General features: G+C 37.6%; 1 protein-coding gene across 3 annotated transcripts in view; it reads right to left on the bottom strand.

Moving 5' to 3' along the window:
- Nucleotides 1-18,323, bottom strand: part of SYT1 (synaptotagmin 1) — a 522,786-nt gene extending 504,463 nt beyond the window's left edge. For 2 of the 3 annotated variants that reach the window (XM_045588281.1, XM_036456670.2), the window contains exon 1: nt 17,931-18,322. The gene's annotated coding sequence lies outside the window, so the exon portion shown is untranslated. Of the gene's footprint in view, nt 1-17,930 lie in introns of all 3 variants that reach the window. The other variant, XM_036456675.2, reaches the window with a different exon arrangement.
- Nucleotides 18,324-26,053: the final 7,730 nt, after the last annotated feature.

The following is a 26,053-nucleotide window of genomic DNA, read 5'->3' as shown; positions in this document are numbered from 1 at the left end:
CTGAACGAAAATGATTGAGACATTTTATATTTTGGATTTGGGTTTAAGGATAAGAGACATGAAAATGAAGACAATTTCCAGATTTCTAGATAACTCAACCTAGGGGTGTCGAACTCAATCAGAGAAGGGGCCAAAATCTAAAATCCAGCCTAAATCGCGGGCTGAATGGTTTACTGAACAGTCATAAAATGTCATTGTGATGGAAACGCAGCGGAGTGCAGTGATGACAGCGCGGTGCGGGCCACATTGCAAGGCCTGGCGGGACGGATTTGGCCCGCGGGCCTTGTGTTTGACACATGTGAAACCTGATGAATGGTAGAATCATTCATTAGGATCAAAGATATTAGGGAAGGACTAGATTTGTTGATGAAGAGAGAATGACTTCAGTTTGAGATATGGTAAATTTGAGGTATGTTTAAGATGCCCAAATAGATCTATTAAATTTGTGGTTGTATGTTATATTAGACTTTCTAGTAACCCATAAATGAATTAGTTCACTCTCTAAATTGGCCAGGAATGCTGGCATTCTTAATCAAGTACATATACATTGTTTGAGGTTCAGGTAAAGACAAGAACTACGCATTTCTCATAATAACTCAAGGATCCTCAGAGTACAGCGGATGAATCACCTCCTCTGTGAAGCCATCACTGTCTTGACTAATCGATCATTCCCTCACAGGTGCTTTTAAAAAGCTTTGCACTTTCCTGTTGAGACTTACAGAAGAGGTTTCAGGAACTTGGTCATATCCTCTCCTTTCAAGGCCAGGGTTGGGGTGAAGGGTAGTTCATTGCTGGTGAGAAAATTCATAGTACTTTCCTCTCTACTGCAATGAATCCTTAAACATTATGTTAAAACCAGAGGCCCAGTGCACGAAATTCATGCACTCAGGGGAGGGGTCCCTCATCCTGGCCTGTGCCCTCTCACAGTTTGAGAATCCTCGGGGAATGTCCGATTGATGGCTTAAGCCTGCTCTACACGGGAGAAGGAATAAGTTATCTTTAGCTCTGTCGCAGAGGTGAGAGACGCTCCCGCCACCACCACTGGGCTCGCCAACCAAGAGCCTGGCTTCTGGCTGAGTGGTGCTCCCCTTGTGGGAGTGCACTCACCACCAGGGGGCAGCTCCTGCATTGGGCGTTTGCCCCCTGGTGCTCTGTGTATATCATAGTGACCAGTCATTACTAGGTTTGGTCAATTTGCATATTAGCCTTTTATTATATAGTAGGGGTGTCGAACTCAATCAGAGAAGGGGCCAAAATCTAAAATCCAGCCTAAATCGCGGGCCGAATGGTTTACTGAACAGTCATAAACTGTCATTGTGATGGAAACGCAGCGGAGTGCAGTGATGACAGCTTGGTGCGGGCCACATTGCAAGGCCTGGCGGGACGGATTTGGCCCGCGGGCCTTGTGTTTGACACGTGTTATATAGGATGTCAGTATTTTAAAACCTCATCAGTCTGGGTCCCTGAATAACTGTGTAAATCAGAAGACCTCTTCCTACTCCAACATGCACACACAATAATCCACAATGGTTATGTAATATGAGAAAAAAGTAAGTCTTAAGCATTGAATCCACTGAGATTTTTGTACTGTTTGTTACCATAGCATATATTATCCTGATTATTTCACAATTCACATCTGAGTATATTAACATTACTTGCTTAAAATGTCTCTTTTAAACTGAACTACACTTTATTTTTGTATAGGTGGTTGATAATGTCTGAGAGTTTGTACTGTAAATATTTTTGAGCAGATTAATGAATGATTAAAGGATTAATGACATAATCTCCAACCTTACCCACCATTATGAGAAAACTCACATGGATAATAGGAAAATCAAAAGAGCATTTCTTGCTGGGCCACGTGTTTGTTTAATTACCTTGTAGGGAGATGCCAGGGTCACAGATCTTCACATGTTAGCACATAATAGTGTCAGAGAAACCATCTACTAAAATCTCTACATCATAAAGTTCGAGGCAGGTTGAGAATTTTTGTATTATTTGTTTTTTAATTTGAACACAAAACCCTGAATACCTATGCTCAGTCTTCATTGTCTGTTGGTTCCATAGACTAGTTCTCCACTTACTACTTTAAAGGTAGAAAAATAATCTATCATATCTGTGTATATTCCTCTACTCTACAAGAAAGTTTATCCAGCCCAGTTGGTGTGGCTCAGTGGTTGAATATCAACCAATGAACTATGGGGTATGGGTTCAATTCTCAGTCAGAGCACATGCCTGGGTTGCTGGATCAACCCCCAGTAGGGGGCATGCTAGAGGCAGGCCATGAATGATTCCCTATCATCATTGATATTTCTCTCCTTTTTCCTTCCTCTCTCTGAAATCAATAAAAATATTTTTTAAAAATATTTTGTATCCATAAACAAGAGTGCAATGTATTAACGACATTTCAAGAAAGTTTATATATTTTAACTGATAGCTATTTTAACTAGTAGCTGTTAACGGAATTCTCAAGAGGTAGCAGACCAACATGGATCTACTTGGTTGAGAATAGCCAATAACAGTATCGGTGCCAGATTTATTGTGGGCTTAAAAAAAAATGCAAATTCACAAAAAATCACCTATATGTAAATATAGTGATAACATTTTAATTTTGGTATGAAATTTACATTAAATTATATGCATTTATAGTATGATAATACCTTATATTTAAAATAAGCCATTGTGAATTCCTCTATATTAACATATGTTTAGTGAGATTGAAATGTATTATAATTTTTTGAAAACTCTTAATATTTTTTTAGGGAAGTATTTAAAATTAAAGATTGTTACCCATTAGTAGGTTGTTACATTAACTTGGTTGGTCATGACCAGTATGTTTTAATGAATTAAGGGGGGAAAATGAGACTTGCATTAAAATAATATAAAGATACAACAGCAGTAAGAAATATTTCATAGAACTTTTGTTCATCTTGCATGTATGTGTGTTTGACTATGTATTGAGTTTGGATGTCATTAAAAAAAACACATTAGAAAATATAAACTTATTGGAATCATTCACTCATCCAATAAACATTCTGTAGAATGCTCTCTTCCTACTGTCTGCCAGGCACTGGAGAATCAGAATGATAAAAAAACAAAGCAGCATGGCGAAATCCTGAAAACTTGTATGTAGTGGAATGATTGGATACATTAAAAAATTCAAATATACTACATTTGCAAATATATATGTACATATGTCCTATAGCATAGGATATTCAGGATAGAAAAGAGCCTTGGCTCCACACATAAGGAATATACAGAGCATGCCCCAATTAACTAGAACAGTCCATTATTATACTCTTGCTGTGCTCAAATACAGGTTGTTTAATGTGAACTCAGCAAAGAAAACTCCACTTCCAAAATATGTTATTATCAGAGCATAATGTGTATACGAGTCTTAGGGGGGGAAAGAGGGCCCTTTAAGATTGACGCTTTAATTACTGCTTCATTACTGCTGCAGTGCATGGAGCGGTACTGCAGGCTCACAAAAGTTAATATGCCTCTGTAAGCACCTCGTTTACTATCACAGAGTGACCCAGGTAAACTTCGGTTATTGAGTTCTTGAAACCAGGATATGAAACTAGATAGAGGAAAAATAATTTCCGGTTAATGCTCTGAGACTTGTGTTGTCTAAATTATAATCGACACAAAATAATTTGTTTCATTATGTTCTCAGTGTTTATTTACTTTTGTTTCAAAATCTAAATTAGAGTTTTGTAGGATATTATAAAAAATATACTCAAAAGGAAATTACAGTGAAAAAAATTATTACCGTGATAAAAAGTCAAGATGTTCACTTAATTCAGAGAAATAATAAAATCAGGTAGGCCATGTGCTCCATTCCCTTAGAAATTAAGGCAAAAGAAGGAAGGTTATTAAGATTTCACAAAATATATACAATAAGTGTCAATGGAATATAAAAGGAGTTACTCTTCTAAAGTTGAAAATGGAGGATGAAATATACACATATAAGTCATCTGAAAATACATTTTGAAAGTCAGGGTAGAAATAGGATGAAAATACATTTTGAAAGTCAGGGTAGAAATAGGATGTATTTGATGAGTGTAACCATAAAAAATAAAGTAAGCATATGTACAGTCTGAAATAATATCATGCAGAAATAAGACACCAAATATATTTCAATAATGTTTAGATTGTATATAATCATTGTTTTGAAATGTTCCTTAATAATGTTTGCAGATTGTATGTTTGTTTTTTAATCCTCACCCCAGGATATGCTTAGAGAAAGAACAGAGGGAGAGAGAGGGAGAAGTATTGATGAGAGAGAGAAACATTGATTGGCTGCCTTCCACACACGCCCCAACCAGGGATTGAACCCATAACTCAGGTATGTGCCCTGACAGGGAATCGAACCCTCAACTCTTGGGTACACTGGATGATGCTCCAACCAATTGAGCTATACTGGTTAGGGGTATATATTATTTTTAATTAAAATATTAAAGCAGGGTCAAACTCATGAAACCAGTATCTTTACAGTCAGCTACATTTGCCCTTTGTCTCTACTGCGAGACAGTAGTCCCCCCTTATTTACAGGGAACATGTTCTAAGATCACCAAGTGGATACCTCAAACCATGGACAACTTCAAACCCAATACATGCTACATTTTTTCCAATACAGACACAATTTTTCACTAAAAGAAAGCACTTTAGAGCTTCTCTTTGGCATTTTGGGAACTCACCTCCTCGCAGCTCAGGGAGGGCCCTGTTAGGGCTGCTCTTGGCCCTAGTCTCAGACCTTCCCAGGGGACATGGGGTAGAGTGACAAGGTGCACTCGGCACGTAGCCCCACCAATGAGCTTCCCTCAGTTCTCTCTTTGGCATTTTGAATTGCCAGCATCACTACCCATCCACTTTGAGGCCATTCCTAAGTAAAATAAGGATTACTGGAACACAAGCACTGAGATACCTTGGGAGTCCACAGTTGATCTGATAACCTAGATGGCTACAGAGTGACTCACATGCAGTGATGACACACAGGGTGAATATGCTGGAAAAGGGCATGATTCAAGTCCCCGGCAAGACGGAATGGGATAGCACAAGATCTCTTCACACTGCACAGAATGGCATACAATTTAAAACTTATGAGTTGTTTATTTCTGAATTTTATAGTTAGTATTTTTGGACTGCAACTGACCTTGGGTAAGTGAAACCATGCAAAGCAAAACCATGGGTTGGGGAGGAGGGAGGAACTGCTGTAGACCAAACTCATTCCCGCAGCAGTTTCCTCACTGGAGTTTCTTTTATCGACAAAGCCTTCCTCTGACATTTACGTAGCTGACTTATTTTCCTTTTATGTCTCAGTTTATATATTATTGGTTAACCAGAGCCCCTAGTATTACATTGTTTTATTTATTATCCTGTTTTATTATTTTATATCATATCTCAATGCTTCACACTGCCTTAGTTATATTTTGTTGTTTGTTGTTTTTTTAATTATCTGCATTGTCCTCTAGAATGCAAGCTACATAAAAACAAATACTTTTTCTGATGTTTGCTTTTGTATTCCCAGCATTCGAAACAGTGGTAGGTACATCATAGCACTTACTGAAGAAATACATTATTCCTAATTAATTGCTTTTCAGTTTATAGTACAGCAAAGAGAAAATCTATAGTGCTTTCATGCAGTTATTCTATTGCATCTGTAGCCATGAATGTAAAGTTGGGGCAATTATAAAATAAAACTTTATAAACCCCTTGAAAGAACACTCCCTACACAAAACTAACAAAATTTGAAGTACTGATATACATATACAGGTGACTCTATGAGTGTCTTCAGTTGGCTGTTCTCAGCTCCACTGGGCTGAGACCCTAAAAATCCTCAAGCCCTACAAGTGTATTGCCTCTGTAATAAAAAAGAAAGAAGCCAAGGCAATGATGCAAGGACCTAATGAGAGTCAAAGACACTCAACTCTGCCCTCATTCTCTGCCTGCTGTTCAGCCTTTTCACACTAGTATAGTCATATCGGTGTTAAATTACTGAACACTCCACACTCGTTTGTAAACAGCCATCCTTGTGCCACTTTTTTCCCACATCCTCAACTACTATGCACCTTTCCCTAGAATTCTCTGAATCTCCTGGAGCCATCCTGCCCCAGCATTAATGCTAGTCAGCATCCTTTCTGATGGGCCATTGCTCTTATCTTATGAGCTAGTACACATGTGTTGCTTTTGCCTGGCCTAAATCTAACCACTTTCCTTCTTGAATCAGCAGAGCTCTCTTTCTATATAGATGAGTAGTGCTATGTCTAACTTTCAAATCCAGATACTACACAAGGCCTGGCTTAGAAAAATATCATTATTTCACCACCCTCATCATAGTGAATGGTCCAGGACAAGTGATCTAAGTTGTTCCAATTAAACTTATCCTGGAAATTTTTGGGGGGGAAGAAGACATTCACTACACATTTTCTTATATATGCCCTATGGTCACTAGAAACATCCTTACTACTGTAAAGAAAGAACAATGCTAAAGAAAAGTAGAACTAAATTGTAGTAGAGTGTGGATTCAAACCCAAAGAGTCTATGTTTACAAAGTCAATATGCAATCATAAGTAATCATATACCATTAAACTCATAATAACCATCAACCCACTGGCAGAACAGAAACAGAGAGGAGGAGGGGACAAGGTGGGGAGGTGGGTGGTGGAATAAGAAGCAATAGGTCTGGATCTAATCAGATGGTTTGATTTTCCATTTCTAGCTATGATGAAATAAGGAATATTCCTGAACTTTATGGTAACCTGGCCTCTAAAATCCCTTTTATTTCTTAAACCATTTTGAGTTTGGTGACATTTTTACAAATGAAAGAGTTCCTGACTAAAACAAAACAAAACAAAACCAACCAAACAAACAAACAAACAAAATGGGGGAGGGTGGGGCAAGAGTGGTAAACTCTGTCATTTGATAACAGAGTAGAAATTTGCAAACATTACTATATTTCCCTTCCTGAAATAAAACTTTTAGTATGAACTACCTTATTGAAGCTTACCATGCCAGAGTAGGTATTTATACTCAGATCCAGAAGATTCCAAGTTTAATTTTTAAAAAAATATATTTTATTGATTTTGTCCAGAGAGGAAGGGAGAGAGATAGAGAGTTAGAAACATCGATGGGAGAGAGTCATCGATCAGCTGCCTCTTACAAACCACCTACTGGGGATATGCCCGCAACCAAGTGTACACGCTCTATCCATTGAGCCAAACCGGTTTCGGCCCAAGTTTGATGTTTTGATCACATTGCTAAGAAGTGGATAAAGTTTGCCTATGTCTCTCCAATCTCTGTAGGTCATCTCTACCTCTTTGATAGCATCTGTACTGTTCTCCGGCCAGTGATGAGCTTAATGTGATTATTTCTGGCTGGGTATTGGCTTTATATATATATATATATATATATATATATATATATATATATATATATATATATATATAGACAGTTTGGGGCTACATAATATTTATGTGACTCTGGCAAGTTATTTCCTATGATTTTCTCATTTAAAAATTATAGGTAAATTAGTACCAATCTCATAAGGTTATTGGGAATATTAATGGAATTAAGTATGCAAAAGCACACAAAAGGATGCGGACACATATTAAGAATACAAGAATATGATTACCCTATGTTTGTCCAAAATCACCATAAATACCTATCCTATGATCTCATTAATCTTGCATTCTTTCTACAGGCCTTTCCCAATTAAAACTCCTGTTTCCTTATATCAGCTCAGCTAGAAAGTCAATTATGTTAATCCACATTGCAATGTGCATGGCAATTGACAATCACTCCCAATTGTGTTTGAGTCTTAATACAAAGAATTGCCAATTGATGGATTTCACACATTAGGGCTGAATAATAATCGGAGCTTGGATATATTCTCTTCCTACCTCTTTCTAACTTTGAATAAAGGAAAAAAGGCATCCATAGATTCAACAACTTCCATTAATGTTAGATTCAGAAAACAGTAAGCAATTATATGTGTGAGTACCAATGAGAAACATAATGAGACATGATAAGATTGGGGAGTTTGTGATAAGCTACGCACATTATTCCAACCACATTTCTGTGTACTCAAGGAAGAGGCTTAATACTACTAGTTTCTTATTTATAAAGAAAAACAGTGAAATGACATCTAATGTCACAGTTATACAGCAATGATTGAAGGGCAACTGAACCTAGTGACTCAGGCTTAGTGATTTCTTTTATATATTTAAAAACTATTCCTGTAATTGTTTGAGAAAAAAAAAACCACACACACACAAAAAAACTGTTCGTGCAATAATTTTAAAATACAAATATAATTTCTTTCACAGTTAGAGTAATGTAAGTAATGACAGTTTATTAAAATTGTCTTATGTTTTTTAACAAAAATAATAAAGACTATGTAATTCAACATTGGGTATCATGTTAGAATTTTATTTTCATTTTGGTAAAAAGAGCAAACTAGTTTTTATATTTTGAAATAATTAAAATACATACTTTTCCCCCCATTTCTAAATGCTAGGCCCTGTGCTTCTGTAGAAAAAATTATAAAAGGCTTCCTATGTGTGTAACTACAGGCAGATCGCTTAACTGCTCAGTCTCCTTTATTTGTAAAATGGAGAATCTCTTCATTATCAAAATAAAATAAGGCAATTTATTTTTTTAAATATAGTGCTATACAACTATCATGAAAACAATTATTTAATTATCATTGAAAGAGCAAAATAAAAATTAAAAAAAGCTACCTAGTAGTACATGTCACTTATTTTTACTTTTTTTTTTTTTTAACCCTCACCCAAGGATATTTTTCCATTGATTTTTAGAGAGAGTGGAAGGGAGAGAGGAGGAGGAAGAGGGGGGGGAGAGAAAGAGGGAGAAAGGGAGAGTGAGAGAAAGAGAGAGAGAGAGAGAGAGAGAGAGAGAGAGAGAGAGAGAGAGAGAGAGAGGTCCATTTAAGAGTCACATTGACTGTTTGCCTCCTGCACCTGCTGGGGCTGGGGAATGTGCAATGGATGTACAAGCCCTTGACCCTGGACTCAAACCCTGGAACCCTTGGTTCATGGGTCAACACTCAAACCACTAAGCAAACTAACCAGGGTTCTTCCACTTTTAAATATTATTGTATTATCTCTCTGCAATCAATTTTGTTCTAGAAATGATAAGTAGGCAAGACTTTATATTTACGAATTTAAAAACACTAGCCTGGCTAGTGTGTCTCCAGGGTTGAGCATGGACTCATAAAGCAGGACGTCATGGTTTGGTTTCTGGTCAGGATATATACCTGGGTTTTGTGCTTGATTCCTAGTAGGGGGCTTGCAGAAAGCAGATGGATTAATGATTTTCTCTCATCATTGATGTTTCTCTCTCCCTCTCCCTTCCTCTCTCTGAAATCAATAAAACCTACTTATAAAAAAAACTTTAAAATCATGGCACATTCCCTTTAAGTGTACCAGTTACATAAACAAATTAAGAACCTGCTCCCATACTTATCTATGCATGTGTTTCATAAAACTAACCTAAAATGTATAAAAACTAAGAAATACATTTATTGGTTATTGGCAAAAAATAACCCATTAGTATGGAGCCTGGTGTACCAAGCTATCAGTTAGTGATTAGAGGAAGATAATTCATTTAAGTATAAAAAAGAATGGTAGGAAGAATAAGAAAAGGAAAAAAAAAATAAGAAAGGAAAAGAGGGAATGCGAGAAAATTGCTATATTACCATTTTAGCGGAAGAGCTGAACAAATCTATTCTGGCAGAGAGCTTCAATGCATATAGTTCTAAAAGTCCAGAAGTCAAGAGAAATGAAACTGTTGCTATCTATTCAATATATAAATGAAGAGACAGATTCTTAAAGGCATAACAGAACTTGTCTCTTCCACTTTTTCCTGGAGATGTCGGCTCTCTCCTCTCATCAGTATTCATTTTGTGTTGTCTAAGTGTGATTCAGAAAGTATATATGATTCCCTTGGGAAAAAAATTGAAAACTTGTATATCAAGTACTTTTTGTTCTTTTCCCCCACAATTAAAAAGCAGGGTTAATTTAGAGTATATGGCTTTTTGTTGAAATGTCATGTCCTTGAATTATTAAAGTCAGTTGTATCTTGAGGTGATTGCTTAGCTTTTAAAATTTAACATTATTCTATCTAATAAAAGAGTAATACGCAAATTGACCATCACTCCAACACTCAAGATGGCTGCCCCATGTTAACACAAGATGGCCACCACAAGATGGCCAGCAGGGGAGAGCAGTTGGGAGGAACCAGGCCTGCAAGGGAGGGCAGTTAGGGGTGACCAGGCTTGCAGGGAAGGGCAATTAGGAGCAATCAGGATGGCAAGGAAGCAGTTAGGCATCCATCAGGCTGGGAGGGCAGTGGTTAGAGGGTGATCAGGCTGGCAGGCAAAAGTGGTTAGGGGCAATCAGGAAGGCAGGCAGGAGAGCAGTTGGAAGCCAACAGGTCCTGGATTGTTAGAGAGATGCCCCACTCCCTGTTTAGGATTAGGCATAAATGGGCAGTCAGACATCCCTCTTGGGGTCCCAGATTGAAGAGGGTGCAGGCTGGGCTGAGAGACACGCTCCCCAAGGGAGGAATTTTGTGCCCTGGGCCTCTAGTAATTTAATAAAACAATAAAAACAGATGTTAATTGTAACATTATGTTATTATCTAAGTTCATTTTCCTAAGTGCAGATAGGTAAAACTCAAGCACAAATTTTAGGCATACATTGGTCTGGTTTATATATACTTAAATACAAAACCTGTGGCCTTATATTGATGATGTTATTCTATTTATAGAAGGGATTCTGGTGCTCTAGAAAGAATCTCTAATGCCCAATGGCTCACACTTCCTTCATTCCTCAAACCCGATGAAAATGCTATGAATTAGGCAGAAAGCCAGCCTTGTAAACCAGGATCTGGCAGACATTCCAAGTTAGAAACAGATTCAATGCTTTTGCTACCTTTCTTTTTCCTGAGAAACTGTGTCAACTTTTCTTCTTAATAATCTTGCTAACTCAAAATATGAGTGCTACAAGAGCTCAGGCCTTAGAGAACTGTTAAACCACTGTTCCTGTTTCAAAAGCCAAATGAGTCATTTGTCTAAAACACATGTGCTGATGATATTTTTCCTCATAAATAAGCATTTTTGTAGGTGGTGAACAAGGGCTATCCACTGTTATATTGTATATAATACTGGAGTGCAGGACATCGTGAGGAAATAAACACCCTCGATTGGCTTTTTTCCTTCTCAAGAAAGAGCAAACAATTCTAAATTGACATTTTAGTGAGTGTAGCCTGCTACTCTGATGCTACGTTGTTTACCCTTTCAGCAACTCTCACATAAAATTATATTTGAAAATTGATTGTTAATAATCCATCCTAAAACCAGCCTTATGGTTTCACAATGATACCACAGATTCCGTAGAAAAACAAATCTGTTGTCAATGATGTGTGATGATGAGGATGAGAATGTGAATATCTAAGGGACTTCATAACAAGACAGGTGGATCTGGGAAGTATTAAAGCCAATCCGAGGATCTGAAATTCTCTTTAGCAATTATTTGAGTTTTATCAACTTGTTTAAATTAGTTTTTTAAAACACACACACACAAAAACAAACAAACAGTCATACTGATTCATGACTAACAACCTCACCTTTTCCTGGATTACTTGTGAGTAATCAAAAGAAATTTCATGAAACAAAAGCTATTTTATCAATTATCCTAAAATTTATGTAACATTTAATATCCCATTTTCTAAGTATTAATACTAATTTTGGTGAAGCTGTGTATGTTTGGTCTGAGCATTTCATGTGCTTTTTGCCTTCTTGATAATGAAGATATGCCAATGAGTCTCAACTGTAGCAATTAGTAAATCCAATCACCTGCTTCCAAGCTGGAGCTAGGCCTGGGGTAACAAGCCAGGAGGCTGGGCACAGGAAGGAAATGGGCCTCAAGTGAAAACAGGTGCTGACCCCACAAGGTGCACCCAGGCAACTCTCACCAGTGGTGTGAAGTGGGTTTGCCTGATTCTCCCTCTATCGCCATGTTACTGAAAGATGGTTGAAATCTGGGAGGGTGTGGGAAGAGGACAAGAGATAGTACATCTCATATAACCAAGTGCAGTTAAAGAATGTTTCACATGTATAATAATAAACGCCTGCTATGCTAATTAGAGCAAAGGTCCTTTTAAATATCCTTCTGGACAATCTTCCAGAGGAAGCAGGGACGGTGGGGGCTGAGGCAGAGGTGGCCACTATGGTGGCCAGGGCCAGAGCCTCTTGCACAAATTTTGTACAGTGGGCCTCTAGTTCTTACATAATCTTCTGATTTGGGTTTTTAAGTGCCTATGTGCATTTTATCTTTGATTATTTCTGAATTATTTAGAAATAAAAAAGAAAACATTTACCTATTGCATAAAACAACACACAACTCCTTTTACTTACATAATACCCTTTGGCAAAAATAATAGTTAATTATATGAACTCTAAACACTTTAGAATTAAGCAAAGCTACATTTCCCAAATAGAGAAACAGTTTCACTTGGATAAGTAAAACCAAATTTCAGTACTATCCCTAGATTTGATTAACTGGATATTTCAATAAAAAATTAGCTTCTGTCTGCGGCACTTAGCTAACTGTCTCAGGCACAGAATTTGGGGATGCTGTAGCAGGGTTGTAATCTAGTATTTATAATAAAATGTTATCTGACAGGGATGTCAGGAAAATTTAAGAAATTATATCTTAAACAAATAGTTTCAACAGATTTTTATAGTAGCTGAAAGAAAACATTCTCATTCTACGTGGAAATTTTTCAGCTTTCATTTTGTACAAATGACTAAGAAATAGAAGTATTTATTATCTTACTTGAATTACAATATTCCAGAATACCCCTTTAACAAAATGACTTACTATGTTCAACATACTATATATATGTGAGACAGATATAAAAATGACCAGTATTTTTCCTTTGTATCTCCACAATAGCAGTAACCAACAACAATGACCTCTGACCTCGCCTTATTTGCATTACTGGCAAATTCTGAAAATCAAGATGCCACATCCCTTCAAGCATTGAGTGTAGTTATGAAGACAAAACAAAGCCAAAGAGAATCAGAACTAGTTGTAAACAATTACAACTTGTGGTTTAACTAAATATTAAAATTATAGAACTTTTTAAAATCTGCTTTATATTTTTCAAAGATGTGGCAGAAAATTATTTCTAACATTATCACGAATGTGCTATTTTATTCTACATTAGGTTTTAATTTGTTTTAGATCTCTCTTAAATATTGTTTTTAAATTAGAGAAATAAATATTTTAAAAGGAAGTTTTTTTTTAATAGGATGTTTAAAATTGTATTTAAAACTACAGAAATTGCATCTCTGGTTGCTTACTTTTTCTATGACATAGCAGTATTTCTCAACAGCAAAGGTTAAATTTTTATTCATATATACAAGAAAGGACAGCATGTTGCCATACTTGCAATAGATAGTGTGAACATATTATCAATATATTTTAAAATAAGTTTATTTTTCTATTACTATCATATAAGAGTAGAGTGATGTTCATATACCCTGCTACCACAGTTTATCTTATAGCCAATATAAAGGTAACTCTTCAAGAACTCTCTTAAAATGACAATTAAGCTGAAGGAAAATGTATTTTTTTCAAATTAGAAAGATTAAATATCTACTTTTTAAAAAATAGCCATACTTACTGAGGAAGTGTGAATAAAGTTTATCATAATATTATGAAAAAATGTTAATCATTCCTAGAGGAATTATTAAATATACCAATCCACACCCCTTTACCTGAAAAAGCAGTAATAATCATATCATTCTATTATATATTATAAAAGATTAAGAACAAGTTTATCTTTATGCAAACATGAAAAGAAATACCTGATAAAAGCCTTAGAAAGACAGAAATTTTATGCCCCATTATGTCCAAGTCATGTAAAAATATGATTTCATCTTATTTGTTACTTTTATATAGAAGTGCATTTTCTGTTACTGGGAGTTATTTTCCTAATCCATGATTCAAATAAATATCACTTGTTCCCAAACCCATAGAAGAGCTGTTTAAAGGGAAAAAACCCTACCCCCCTCAGTTTTTCTTCTGTGTATTTCTAGCCTTTCAACTAAAGAACTATTAAGAGCAACCCTAAGAGACTGTCATCTTTCTTTGAATGGTTACAAGAGTACCCGTTAGTGTCAGCAGATTATATAACATTGTCCATTAGTCTATAATCCTTTTAGAAAAATTAAAAAAATTTACATATATTTATTCACATATATATCTATATCTATATCTATCTATCTATCTCCACATATATATACAGGGTGCGGTAAATGTAGGCTTATAGTTGTAAGTGCATGGAACACAGAGCATATTTATATATTATTTATTCACCATTATATTATTTTCCATAGGAACAACTGCAAACCTACTTTTGCCCCATCCTATACACCTTTAAATGCTAGTTGAAAAACAATTTATTTATTTATTTAGGCTGCCACATATTTAATCCCTGTTTAAATAGCTTTGGTGAATTCTTATGGAAAACAAATTCAGCTAGAAAGCATCTCTTACATCTGAAACTTTTGATACAGATGCATTTATGGCAACCAAATCAGTTAAAAACTTTTTAAAATCACAGATAGGTTGGATATTTAGTTGTAAAAACCATTACTTATTTAGCAAAATATTTGCAAGACCCACACTAACATTATGACAGAAAGTCTAACTTTGGTATTCTGTAACATTGGACCAAATTTGCTCTCTTATGTAATCAAACTGTTTTATTTTTGCTTTCCTTCCCCCCAAATTATTTAATAACTACCATTAGGAAAAGAAAGATTATGTTCCGATTTGGAATTAATGCTGTCTCTTACTGGCTGTTCCACAAACTGGAAATCAGACGAGTGAGCTATAAGTATTGCAGGCTCATAAAAACGTCTGTCTTAAGTGTACGTTCTTTGAGATCAGATGGCTCCACAAACCTGTGTGGGGAATTCACTCTAAATTGATTTAATATACTGACCTCAAAAGAGATGAATTGATATTATATGCATAGTGTCATTAGGCTAACAGGAAGTTCAAATTACATCTTTAATACATTCTGCATCTATTCATCTTCCAGTTCATTTTGCAAATATAATTAACACAAGCTACTATGTTGTATTTCCTTTTTAGTTAGCATCCCCTTAAATATATACCTACTAATGTAAACACCATGTTACCCATTTTAATGTTTCTTGATTAAAACTACCTGATAATTTGACCACAGAGAATAATTAATTTTCTTCACTATGAAGTGAAGTTCAAAACTAGTCTGGAAAAACACTCCATTGTGTGGCATTTTCTGGAATGAGTATTTTAAAATTTCCCTTGTATTTTAGCAATATTTTTAATAAAAATATCTTAAAATGTCTAATTACCATGTTTGTTCAGAAATATTAATAACATTTACAAAATATCCTTTTAAACAGAGAAAGGATGAAGGCTATATGAAATTGTTACATTAGAACATTTGGTGGGATGACCGATTATAATTTAAATCTCTTCTCAATCCACTCACTACATATTGGAATTAGTTCTGACTTCCAATATCCATAAAGACTTATTTGTCAGAAGTATATTAAAAACTAACCACTCAGATACATCTCTTTTACATGGCATTGCTATAATTAACATTTATAGAGAGACCTGAAAAAACTTTGTCAAAGACCAAGAATCGTAAACTTTTACCTTGCCTAAGACAGTGGAAAAATAAACAACCAAGACCTTCTTTTGCTCACATGGAAAATAGTTGGTTTCCTTTTTATACATCTTTTCATGTCTAAACTTGTCAAGTCAGTTGTCTACACATGCGGCAATTAAGCGATTGTCCTTTTTGTCCTTGTAACCAAAAGGTGGCACCTCTAAAATTTAGTCAGCTTTCAACAAAAACACTACATTACAAAGGAAAAAAGCCAGTTAAGTGTCAAAGCCCTGGAAAGAAGATCTTGTTTTTGTGACTCTAGGTAATTCCACTTAGATAGCAGAGACAAGTGTCTCAAATGAAAAATGTTTAGACAATAATATTCATTACATCGATGTTAAATGAAACCAGCTCTTATCTAAGTTGGTGTATAAACTTATACACTAAGATACGTGGTAAAAAAAAAAAATACTTTCTGCGGTGCATAGATTAGTGTGGAAGATCAGGCAGAGTTCAGAAAGATGATTCCCTTTTCTTATCCCAAGTGACATGTACACACACACACACACACACACACAAATGTAAGACTCGGCATTTCCCCTGGTAAATCAAAGGAAGGGATTTATCTGGACACTAGCATCGGCTGGCTTCTCTGCACTCATGTAGGACCCACTTGGAACGATTTCCCATTACATCCAACCAGACACTTCTCTCTACTTTCTCCCATCTGACAGTAATCACTTAGCTGTCTCGGATGCATAACAGGAAACACTGCTGATGGAATTAGAAATAGCTGAAGCTGCCCTCAAGGTCTGTTCAACAAGTACCTTTCACTTGACCTATTAAGCAGGCAGTTAGGGCACATAGTGGCTTTGCTCTCTCTCTTCCTTGAGAACAAAAACATTTTCCCTTTGAGATTTTTTTTTTTTTTTTTAAATTTGAGGTTCCCTTTCTACCATTACTTTCTAAACTTTGTTCCAGTACAAGAGGATTTTTGGCCAACTGAGCTTCCGTATGCCTTTTAATTGGAGCAACGAAATTGTATAAACATCATGTTTACATCTATTAGGTATTATTATTATAAGAAAATAAGGCAATGCATGAATTAGGTATCCAGGCAATAGAATACAGATAGTAGAAAGGTAGAATGAAATGGCAATTCATACACAAATGTAGCTGTAACAGAAAAGTTAAATGGCTGCTTCATTTCCCCAAAGGGTTAACTAATATTCAGGAAAGTGAAAATCAACATGTACGCAAAGCTAACTAGATTAGCTTTCTCAAAGTAGAAACCAAGCCTTGGAATAACACTGGTGTCATCTACGAATGTTTGTAACTTTACATTTTTATTTATTTATTTTTGCCTCCCAACATAAAGGCCATGCCAGAGAACCTCAGGGAAGTAATCATATGTTTTTATTTTTATTTCTCTATGCAAGAAACACTTCAAAGTTCAGACATTACCACTGGTGGGCAAATACCAAATAGCCCCACTGGACAGGTGAAAACAGGAAAAGTCAGGCGGTTGGCGCTTCAAAACAACAGCAATTAAGCAGTTGGATGTGGGTTGGATCCGCGGTTTATTTTTGTTCCGTTGGAACGAATCAAGTGAGAGGCAGAGCCTCTTGCAAATAGGAGGTCGAGTCAAACTTGATGCTTCCCCTCTCTGACAGCCGGGCAGGAGGGCTGGTCTACTCGCTTTATTCCGTTTAATTGCTTTCTGTACTCTCATTTCCACAGAGCTCGCCTCCTCCCTTGCCCCTCTGCCCCCGCAGAAAGAAATCTTTCTCCTTTCTTCACTATCCCTTCCTTCTCTCCTCTGAGAACAGGCAGTCCTCTCCAGGAGGAGAAAGAAACCCTGTGCGTGCTTAGGATGGCAGGAGGGTGAAGATGAAAAAAAAGGGGGGGGGGACTTAAAAGGGGGTGGGGAAGTGAGGGATGGAGATTGGGGTGGGGGGCGGAGGCGGAGAGACGGAGCAGGAAGATGGGGGATGCCCGATAGCAAGATAGCAACTCCAGGATCTGAAGCAGGGGCGCTGGGCAAAGTGCTTTGCCCGGAGATGCACATGTGGTCTCCGATCTCTCACAATAGGCCATCCCGGGCTCCCTCCGCAGGTCTCATCGCCCACCCCCAAAACCCAAAGGTACGGGAGAACAAAATCTTGCCGAGGGATTCAGGCGAATAGGCACCACCAACCCGGGTGGCCGCACCGCCAGTCCCGCCGCCTTACCTGCAGGGAAGACCAGGAGGTGGTGGTGGCTCTCCCCGGGCGGACCGCCTCGAAGGCACACGCGTCCTCTCACTGCCTCTGCTCGCGGAGGGGCCGCCTGCAACACAAAAGGGGTGTGTGGGTGTGGGTGTGTGGGAGGTTTTCCAGGGCCACCAGCTGGTCCCAGCTGGCCGCCCCCACCCTACACACACCCCTTTGGGGCGCTGAGCCCCCCGCTCCGCGGAGCACCACCCTGATCAGGGGTGGGCTTGTCCGGCTGGGAGCCTCAAGTTGCGGCTGCTAAGTCCTGCTGCCGCCGCAGCAGAAGGAGGAGGAGGAGAGACACGGGGGGCAGTCCTCGGTCTGGAGCATCCCCACACTGCAGCTCCTCCAGGAATCCCTCCAGTGAGGAGGCGGCCGCCCAGCAGCTCCCAGCCCCGGCCACCTGATTGGCTCCACCTCCGTACGCTGCGCCGCGGAGCCAATCCGGGGGCGCGGCTCCTAGGTGGATCCCTCAGCCAACAGCGCCCATCCCAGTCCTGTTAGTGTCTCTCCATCCCCACCGCGGACTGGGACCTGGGGAGGGGAGGGGGCGGGGGAGGGATGGGGGAGGGGGCTCCTTGGAAGGGGGAGAGAGAGATCCCAAGGAGATGCTGCCAAGGGCATCCGAGGAGCCCTCTGGGTACCCGCAGGGATGCCCCACAACCTGTTCAGCGAGCCCTCAGCACGGGAGGAGGAGAAGGCGTTGAATACAAAGCTATTTTCCTTTCTGTTCTTTTTCTTTACTTTCCATCAAAAAAACCTGCCCTGATACTGAGCATGCCCAGACTGGAACAGCAGCGCCCTAGGAGTTGCGATGTGTGTGGGTCCCCCAGGCGGTGGCTTTTTTTTTGGGGGGGGGGGGGAGGAGGCGGGGGGGTAAAGGTGAGAGATCAGGAAAAGAGGCAGAAGTTTGTCTTTGGCCTTTTGACCCGGCAGAGTTGGGAAAGCAGAGCAGGGCAGGGCGGGGAGGGGAAGGGAAGGGATGCCGCGCGGGTGTCCGTAGACGGAGCCACAGGAGGTGGCCCTCGAAGGTTAGCAATATGATCCTAACGTGGCTCGGGCGTGGAAGCCAGTGCAGATTAATCCTCCGAGCCTTGCTAGATGCCCTGAGACTGCTTGGGAAGGGTGCTGTGGACCGGAGAGATGCAGGGAAGCTGCGTCCCGTAGGTGGGGCCAGGGAGCGCGACTCCACCCAACAGCGCATAGAGGCTCCCAGAGGGCGGGCGGCGGGAGCGCCCTGGGAGTTGCCACTGCAGGGGCCGACAAGTTTGTAGACTTTGGGTCCAGTGCGACCTTGTTGGGGGAGATGCAGTTCCTGGCAGCCCCCTCCTCCCTCCGCCCCATCCCTCTCCATCCATTCCCAGCACGGTGATGACTAAAGCGTGGGTTTCCTCCCTCCTGCCTCTCTTCCCTCTGAAGGATTCTGCTGGGAAGTAAGAAGCTTTTCCCTTGTGGGAGCTGCGCTGACCTGATTGTCTCTAAGCTCCAGGGCAATTTATAGCTTGGTAATACGGAGAGAGACCCAACCCTGAGGTTCCGCCAGTGGGGGAAGGGACTGTGAGCTAGCGGAGGGGCGGAGCGGAACCAAGCTGCCAGGAAGAGCACCGCCTACTCTTGCTCCACAGGTGCAGGGCTTTCAAAGGCAGAGAAGTATTCCCCTTCTTCACTCACTGACCTTGTTCAATGGCCTTTGGACCTCTGATTTGTTTTGCTTAGAAATCCTAGCAGTTTGTGCAAATTTGACCAGTAGCTACAAGTGAGAGCCCTCTTAATTGGGTTCTTTGTTTTATTCAGAAGATTTTCATGACATATCAGGTAAGGAAATAAATAGCTATCTCAATTCCCCAAACCCATCCACTTTGAACTGGAGTTTCATTAACATTGGTTTGCAAAGGTAACTGTAGCAAGAATTCAATTAACAGTAACACATTTCTTCAAGCTTTAATTAAATCTCTCCTATTTATGTAAAGTTTAAGATCCTTATTCTAAGTATAGGGCAAAAGATGAGAACCTTAATTATAAACGAACATTTTAATGACAAGTGATTTTGTATCCTCCAGAATTGTAACTTTATGTAAATATTTATCTTTCGTTTTCTAAAATATTCCTCAAATCTTACTTTGGAATAATTTTGTGGTTGGAAAAATAAGGTAATAAATATTAGTTTTAAATCAATTTTAAGTACTTGATTAAGGAAAAAAAGAGAGGAAAGGGGGTGAAGGAGGAGAAAAAGAAACATCAATTACTTCTCTAATATTGTTTCCCAATAAATGTTTCCGTATGAAACATATAATTATTATTATTTATATACCTACTAGACATCTTTATTCTAAATATAGTTGTGGTGTACTCTCCAAATCCCAATAATTAAAAACTGTGTGTGTCTAACAGCTACATCCAGTGGCTATATTTAGAAACAACTAAACTTATGTTAGAAGAAACATGTAAGTAGAATATGAACCCAGATTAATTATCTCTGTCCCAGACTCTGATCCCATGTCAATATTTTAGCCAATTTCTCTTCAGTCTATCACACCTCCTATCCAACAACCACTTTCTCTCAATAGTCAGAATCCTACACAACATACATATTGTTAGATGTTCATATTCCAGAGTTACTTAAGGGTGACTACTGGCTTACATAAGAAATGGTTTTTACATATATAATTCATTTTAGGATAATTTCTGTTCATGAATACTAAGAAGACTCCACTTATATATTGGATGTAGATATACTTCAGTTTTTGCAGGTCTACATTTTTTATTCTCTCTCTTATGTTGTTGCTCCCCAAATTCAATTAATGGGCTGACTACCTCCATCTGGTCCTACTGGGCTTGCCTCATACTTTTATGTTTTAGAGAATGTGTCATCTCTCCTGCCTTGATAGGAGACGCACCTCAATTAAAAGAAAGATCAGGTCAATTGTCCTTTCTCTCCATAGCATTTCTCAGGTACTTTTTAAAATATATACTTTTAATTAATTTTAGAGAGAGAGTAAGTGAGAGGGATAGAAACATCAATAAGAGAGAAAGAAAACATTGTTAGACTGCCTCCTGCACACCCCCTGCTGGGGATCTAGCCCACAACACAGGCATGTGCCTCAAGCAGGAATCAACCCTGACATATGAGCAACACCAGCCTGGCTCTCAGGTACTTTTTAATCTAGAATCTCTATGTCTCCTACTAAAAAGACTTAACTCATTTCCTGGTTATGTGTCATTAAAAATTTACTTGGTGTTTACAAAACTGTTTTCATCTTTTTTTTTATTGATGATTTGCTTCCTCATTTTTTTGCTTTAAAAACACCAGATTTGTTAGTTTTTCCTTCACATTTTGCTCTGATTGAGATCCCATTGTCACCATTTTCTTTATTTCTGTTCCAATGGGTTCATCTATTTACAACTTCAATGTTCCCTTTGCCATCTATTTTAGGCTACAGAATCAGAATAGAAACTAAATTGGATTGGGACACTGAGGAGAAAAGTGTGTCTTATGGCAAGAGTGGGAATTAAAGACTTTAGAAACAAGAAATTCATTAAGTGCAAATTTAGCCAAGATTTTCTGTAGACCACAGAATGTATGCATGAGAGATGTACCAAGAAAATTCTCCGTGTGGGTGAAAAAGCTTGTATATTCTATTCAATGGTATTAAAGAGTTCCATTTAACTGAGGCTCTCATACATCATTAAACTTTATATCTTTAATGCACACACCCCCCATTTTAGTTAAAAATCTATCCATAAGTGTCATTCTCCAGGGTTGTGAGAAAATAAAAGCAATAACAACTTTTCTACATTTTGCTTATTGTTTGTGTAGATTCATGTCTTTAAAATATTTTTATTTTATTCCCATCAATTTTCTGCCATTGCTTTTCAAAATACAGCCTTTGAACAGACAGAGGATTAAATGTGTGTTTTCTAGGGCAAGAATTTGGATAAAACTCTATCTTTATCACTAATTATCTATGTGACTTTGAAAAGTGTACAATATCTCTCCAGTTTTTTGTTTGTTTGTTTGTTTGTTTGTTTTTTCATTTATACTAAGTATATAAGGACACCACATATATCCTTAGGTTTTGTGGTGGGTGTTTTGTGAGGAGTAAGTGAAGCTGTGCTCAAGTACTAGTTCTAAGTACATAGCAAGGAATAATATTAACCATTATTGTTTTATAATTGCAATTAATTGTTGCTGCTACTGCTAATTTTTTTTTCAGATTTCTAGGAGATTGGATTTCTTACTGTCATATAATCACCTAATTAATTTAACCAATGGTGAGTTATACTCACAATATTCTCTTAATCTATGTGCATTGAAGCTAGAAAAGAGTTAATCCATGTTATAATAACTTGTTTGTTCATAAAACATCAACATCTTGCATGCATTGGCTTAAAACTGTAGTCTTCCAGGAAATGAATAATTTGATTTTCAAAGAATTTGCACTTAAATTTTTTTTTCATAAAATTTTTAACATTAAGGAAAATCTAATCCTAGTGCTAAAAAATACACACCCATGAACACTGACATTTTTATTTTCTAACAAACAAACGGAGCCATCCATTTGGTGTCCCTTACACTTTTTTCTCTGAGAGTCATTTGGCCTGACAGTACTGCTGATCATTTTATAGCCAACTAGTAAGAAAAAAAATCAGGACTCTCAGTATCAGAATTAGGTAAAGAGAAACTAACCACATGAACTTTAAACTGAACACGCTGCAAAATAAAAAGAATCTGAAATTGAGAGAGAGAAAAAAATGAATAGATATGGGAGTCAAGACTCTGGGGCAGAGTCAGAGCCTCATAATTGAACTACAATGCAATTTTTAAGGAAAATAAAGAGATAGCAGTATTCAATGTGGCTTTACAAAAAGCCTTTTCTTAAAGTTATGGCTAAAAAAATATTGAAATTGAAAAGGAGGACAGTGACTCAAAAAGTAATATACTGTGTCAGGCTGCCAAGGTTAGCAAGGAAAATATTATTTACGTGAATCTATCTCAAGGGCAAAATAAAAGTAGTTTGAGCTAATGTTAGCAAAGGTCTTAGAAAACAAATGATATATCTTTCAAATACTCTATCATACAAGGAATATACTGTGTTGAAAACAAGTCTGCTAATAAAGAGCAACATTAAATTTTATGTTAATTCCCTTTTAAGATCAGAGGGAGGATTTCTGTGTAACTGAAAGAGAGAGAGAGAGAGAGAGAGAGAGAGAGAGAGAGAGAGAGAGAGAGAGAGAGAGAGAGAATCACAGTTCAACTGCTTCATTAAATATATGTGGGGGTGGGAAGGGGAGTGGGAAAGTGTTTCCAGATATATTAATTCTGTTACTGAAAGGGATAGAGATAGGTTAGGTTAAATGGGATGGCGGAGGTAGGCTATTCTGTGTTTTCAAGGAGCTAAAGTGTCCCAATAATATCATTTGGGAGAAAAGCATGGCAGACACTCAAGACCACGTCTTCAAAATTTGATTCTGGAATGATCTTCAGTGTTCTGATTGTGGGCAGGATAAACATATCTGGGTCTGATTTATTCTAAGATATCCCTGGAAGACATTTTGCAGAGTAGATTATATGGGTTTTCTTCAGTAATTTATCTGCATCCTGGTCCATTTGTCCCTGATTCACCTATTATTAAATTAAGCATCAGAAATTGGCTTCTGAAAGAAAGAAGTTAACTTTTTGTATATTGAACCTAAAGGAAAGATAAGGACATGTTTCTCTACTTTGAGCCCCAGCATAGAAGTCTTTTGGATCTCATGCTTTCCCCTTGGCTAGTCTAGACTTCTGACCAAGGTGGCAGGGTCCTGAGAGATTGGTCTCTTGTTCTGTGAGCATGTTTCCATTCCAGATAGCTGTAGCAGGTGTGGATACAATGATAATGACATCTTCTAGACCAGGGTGGTACTTTATGTGTGCTCCCATGTTTTCTATCTTAAGCAGAGATAGAAGAATATAATTGAGTATCAGGAAGTCAATGGTCTATAATAATAAAAGTTTAATATGCCAATTAGACTGGATGTCCTTCTGGACCAGGAAGCCATGGTGGTAGAGGCCGAGGCAACCACCAAGGAGGCAGAGGCCAAGCCCCTTGCATAGATTTCATGCATCAGGCCTCTACTATCTAAATAATAGCAAACATTTTGAGAAACAGACAGAAGTATTAAGTAACTTCAAGCTAACACAGAAAGAAAGTGTGTCACCTTTCACATCTCAACTCCAAGATTTGACAATCTGTATCCCCCCCCCACTTTATATTTCTTTATTGATTAAGGTATTACAAATGTGTCCTTATCCCCCCATTGTTCCCCCACCCTTCCCCCTAATCCTGACCTCAACCTTACTCCCTGTTGTCTGCGACCATCGCTTATACTTATATGCATGCACACAAGTCTCTTCCCCTTACCCCCACCCGACAATCTTAATATTAATATAATTGTCTCATCATCACCAAAGAAAAATGCATGAAACCAGAAAAAGTTATTTTGCCAGCCACCCTCCTTAATGAATGAGGTTACTGAATTTTAGCTGTCAGCTTTAGAATTCTTAGGAATTTTTATTATGAAATACTATGACTGGTTTAAAGGCCATTAATAAAGCCACAATGATAGTCACCATCCAGCTTCAGAAATTAAGTGTTAAAAATGTCTTTGCCATCACCCATTTGCTCTCCCTCATGTGATATTCCTTCCTGTCAGTACCACCAGGGTAACGACAATTCTGTATTTTGTGTTCACCTTTATCTTGCTATTCTTTATAGCTTTATCACCTATATTTAAAGGTTATCTTCAGTTTTCCTTGGTTTTGATGTTTTCATAAATATAATTGTGCTATAATATCTTTCTCCAACTCACTTTCTTAGTTTAAGAAGTATTGTAATGTATCCATGTGTAGCTACAGTTTATTCATATAACTCATATTACATTCAATTTTGTGAATATTATCAGTACTTTTACCCATATTTCTGCCTGTAGATATTTGCATATTATTTATTATTTGATATTACATATAGTGCTGCTATGATCATTTTCATAAATGTCTTTTTTTCTTCATGTGCACAATTTTCTCTTTTTAAAAAAATGTTTTTATTTATTTTAGAGAGAAAGGGAGAGGGAGAGAGAAAGTGGCATCAATGTAAGAGTCAGCTGCCCCTACATGCCTCTTACTGTACTGCAACTCAAGCATATGCCCTGACCTGGAATTGAACTGGTAACTTCTTGGTGCACTGGACATCACTCCAACCGAGCCACACTGGCCAATCACAAATTTCTCTTGAGTATAAACTTAGGGGAAGAAATTGATCCATATTTTGTATATCTAAAGTAACTTCAGGTAACTTACATTTTAAGAATTTTTTTTTTAATAGCACAAATTAGGAATGGAAGCGTATACTTGTTTGGAATAAGAAAAGAAATCCTAGAGATTAAAAATGGCAGCAGAGTAAGTGGATGCTGCATGGACTTGCTCCCAGGAACAAACTGGAATTACAACTAAACTATAGGAAAACTTCCTAAATACTAGTAATCAATAGAAGACTAGCAGGCGAGAACCCTGATACCAGAGGACTGAAAGTTGAGACCACACAGAGACTGCAATATACATTATTACTGAATGGGAGAAGCCTGACAAATTGTAATAATAAAATTTATTTTTTTTCTCTTAGTTTGCTGGATATCAGTGATTATATTTGATTATTAATTTTTATTTTTCTGATCATTGAAAAATTTTAGAATATCTTATGTTTATTGAATATTTATGTTTCCTTTCTGTGAGTTGCCATTTCACAAATCTTTTACCCATATATTATTTATCTTTGGTCTTTTAATTCATTAGAGTTCACTATATATTCTTTATATTAATACTTTGTTGGCTACATGTAATAGTATTATTTTCTCTATTTGTGGCTTATGTTTTTTCTTTTTATGAAAAAAAATTAAAACTTAATTTAGTATAGATCATCTTCTCATCTTTTATTCTATATTCTCAATATTATAAAGTCAATGAAATTTAACCTTTTGTGTTTGACTCCTAAAATTATTATTTTGTGTATATACTTTGAGATAGAATTTAGTTCTATTTTTTTGGAACTAAAAAAAATGATGACCAA

This window comes from Pipistrellus kuhlii, unplaced genomic scaffold (assembly GCF_014108245.1).
Source record: "Pipistrellus kuhlii isolate mPipKuh1 unplaced genomic scaffold, mPipKuh1.p scaffold_m20_p_3, whole genome shotgun sequence".
NCBI lineage: Eukaryota > Metazoa > Chordata > Mammalia > Chiroptera > Vespertilionidae > Pipistrellus > Pipistrellus kuhlii.
Note: the sequence above shows the minus strand (reverse complement) of the source record. Positions and strands in the feature narration are given on the sequence as shown.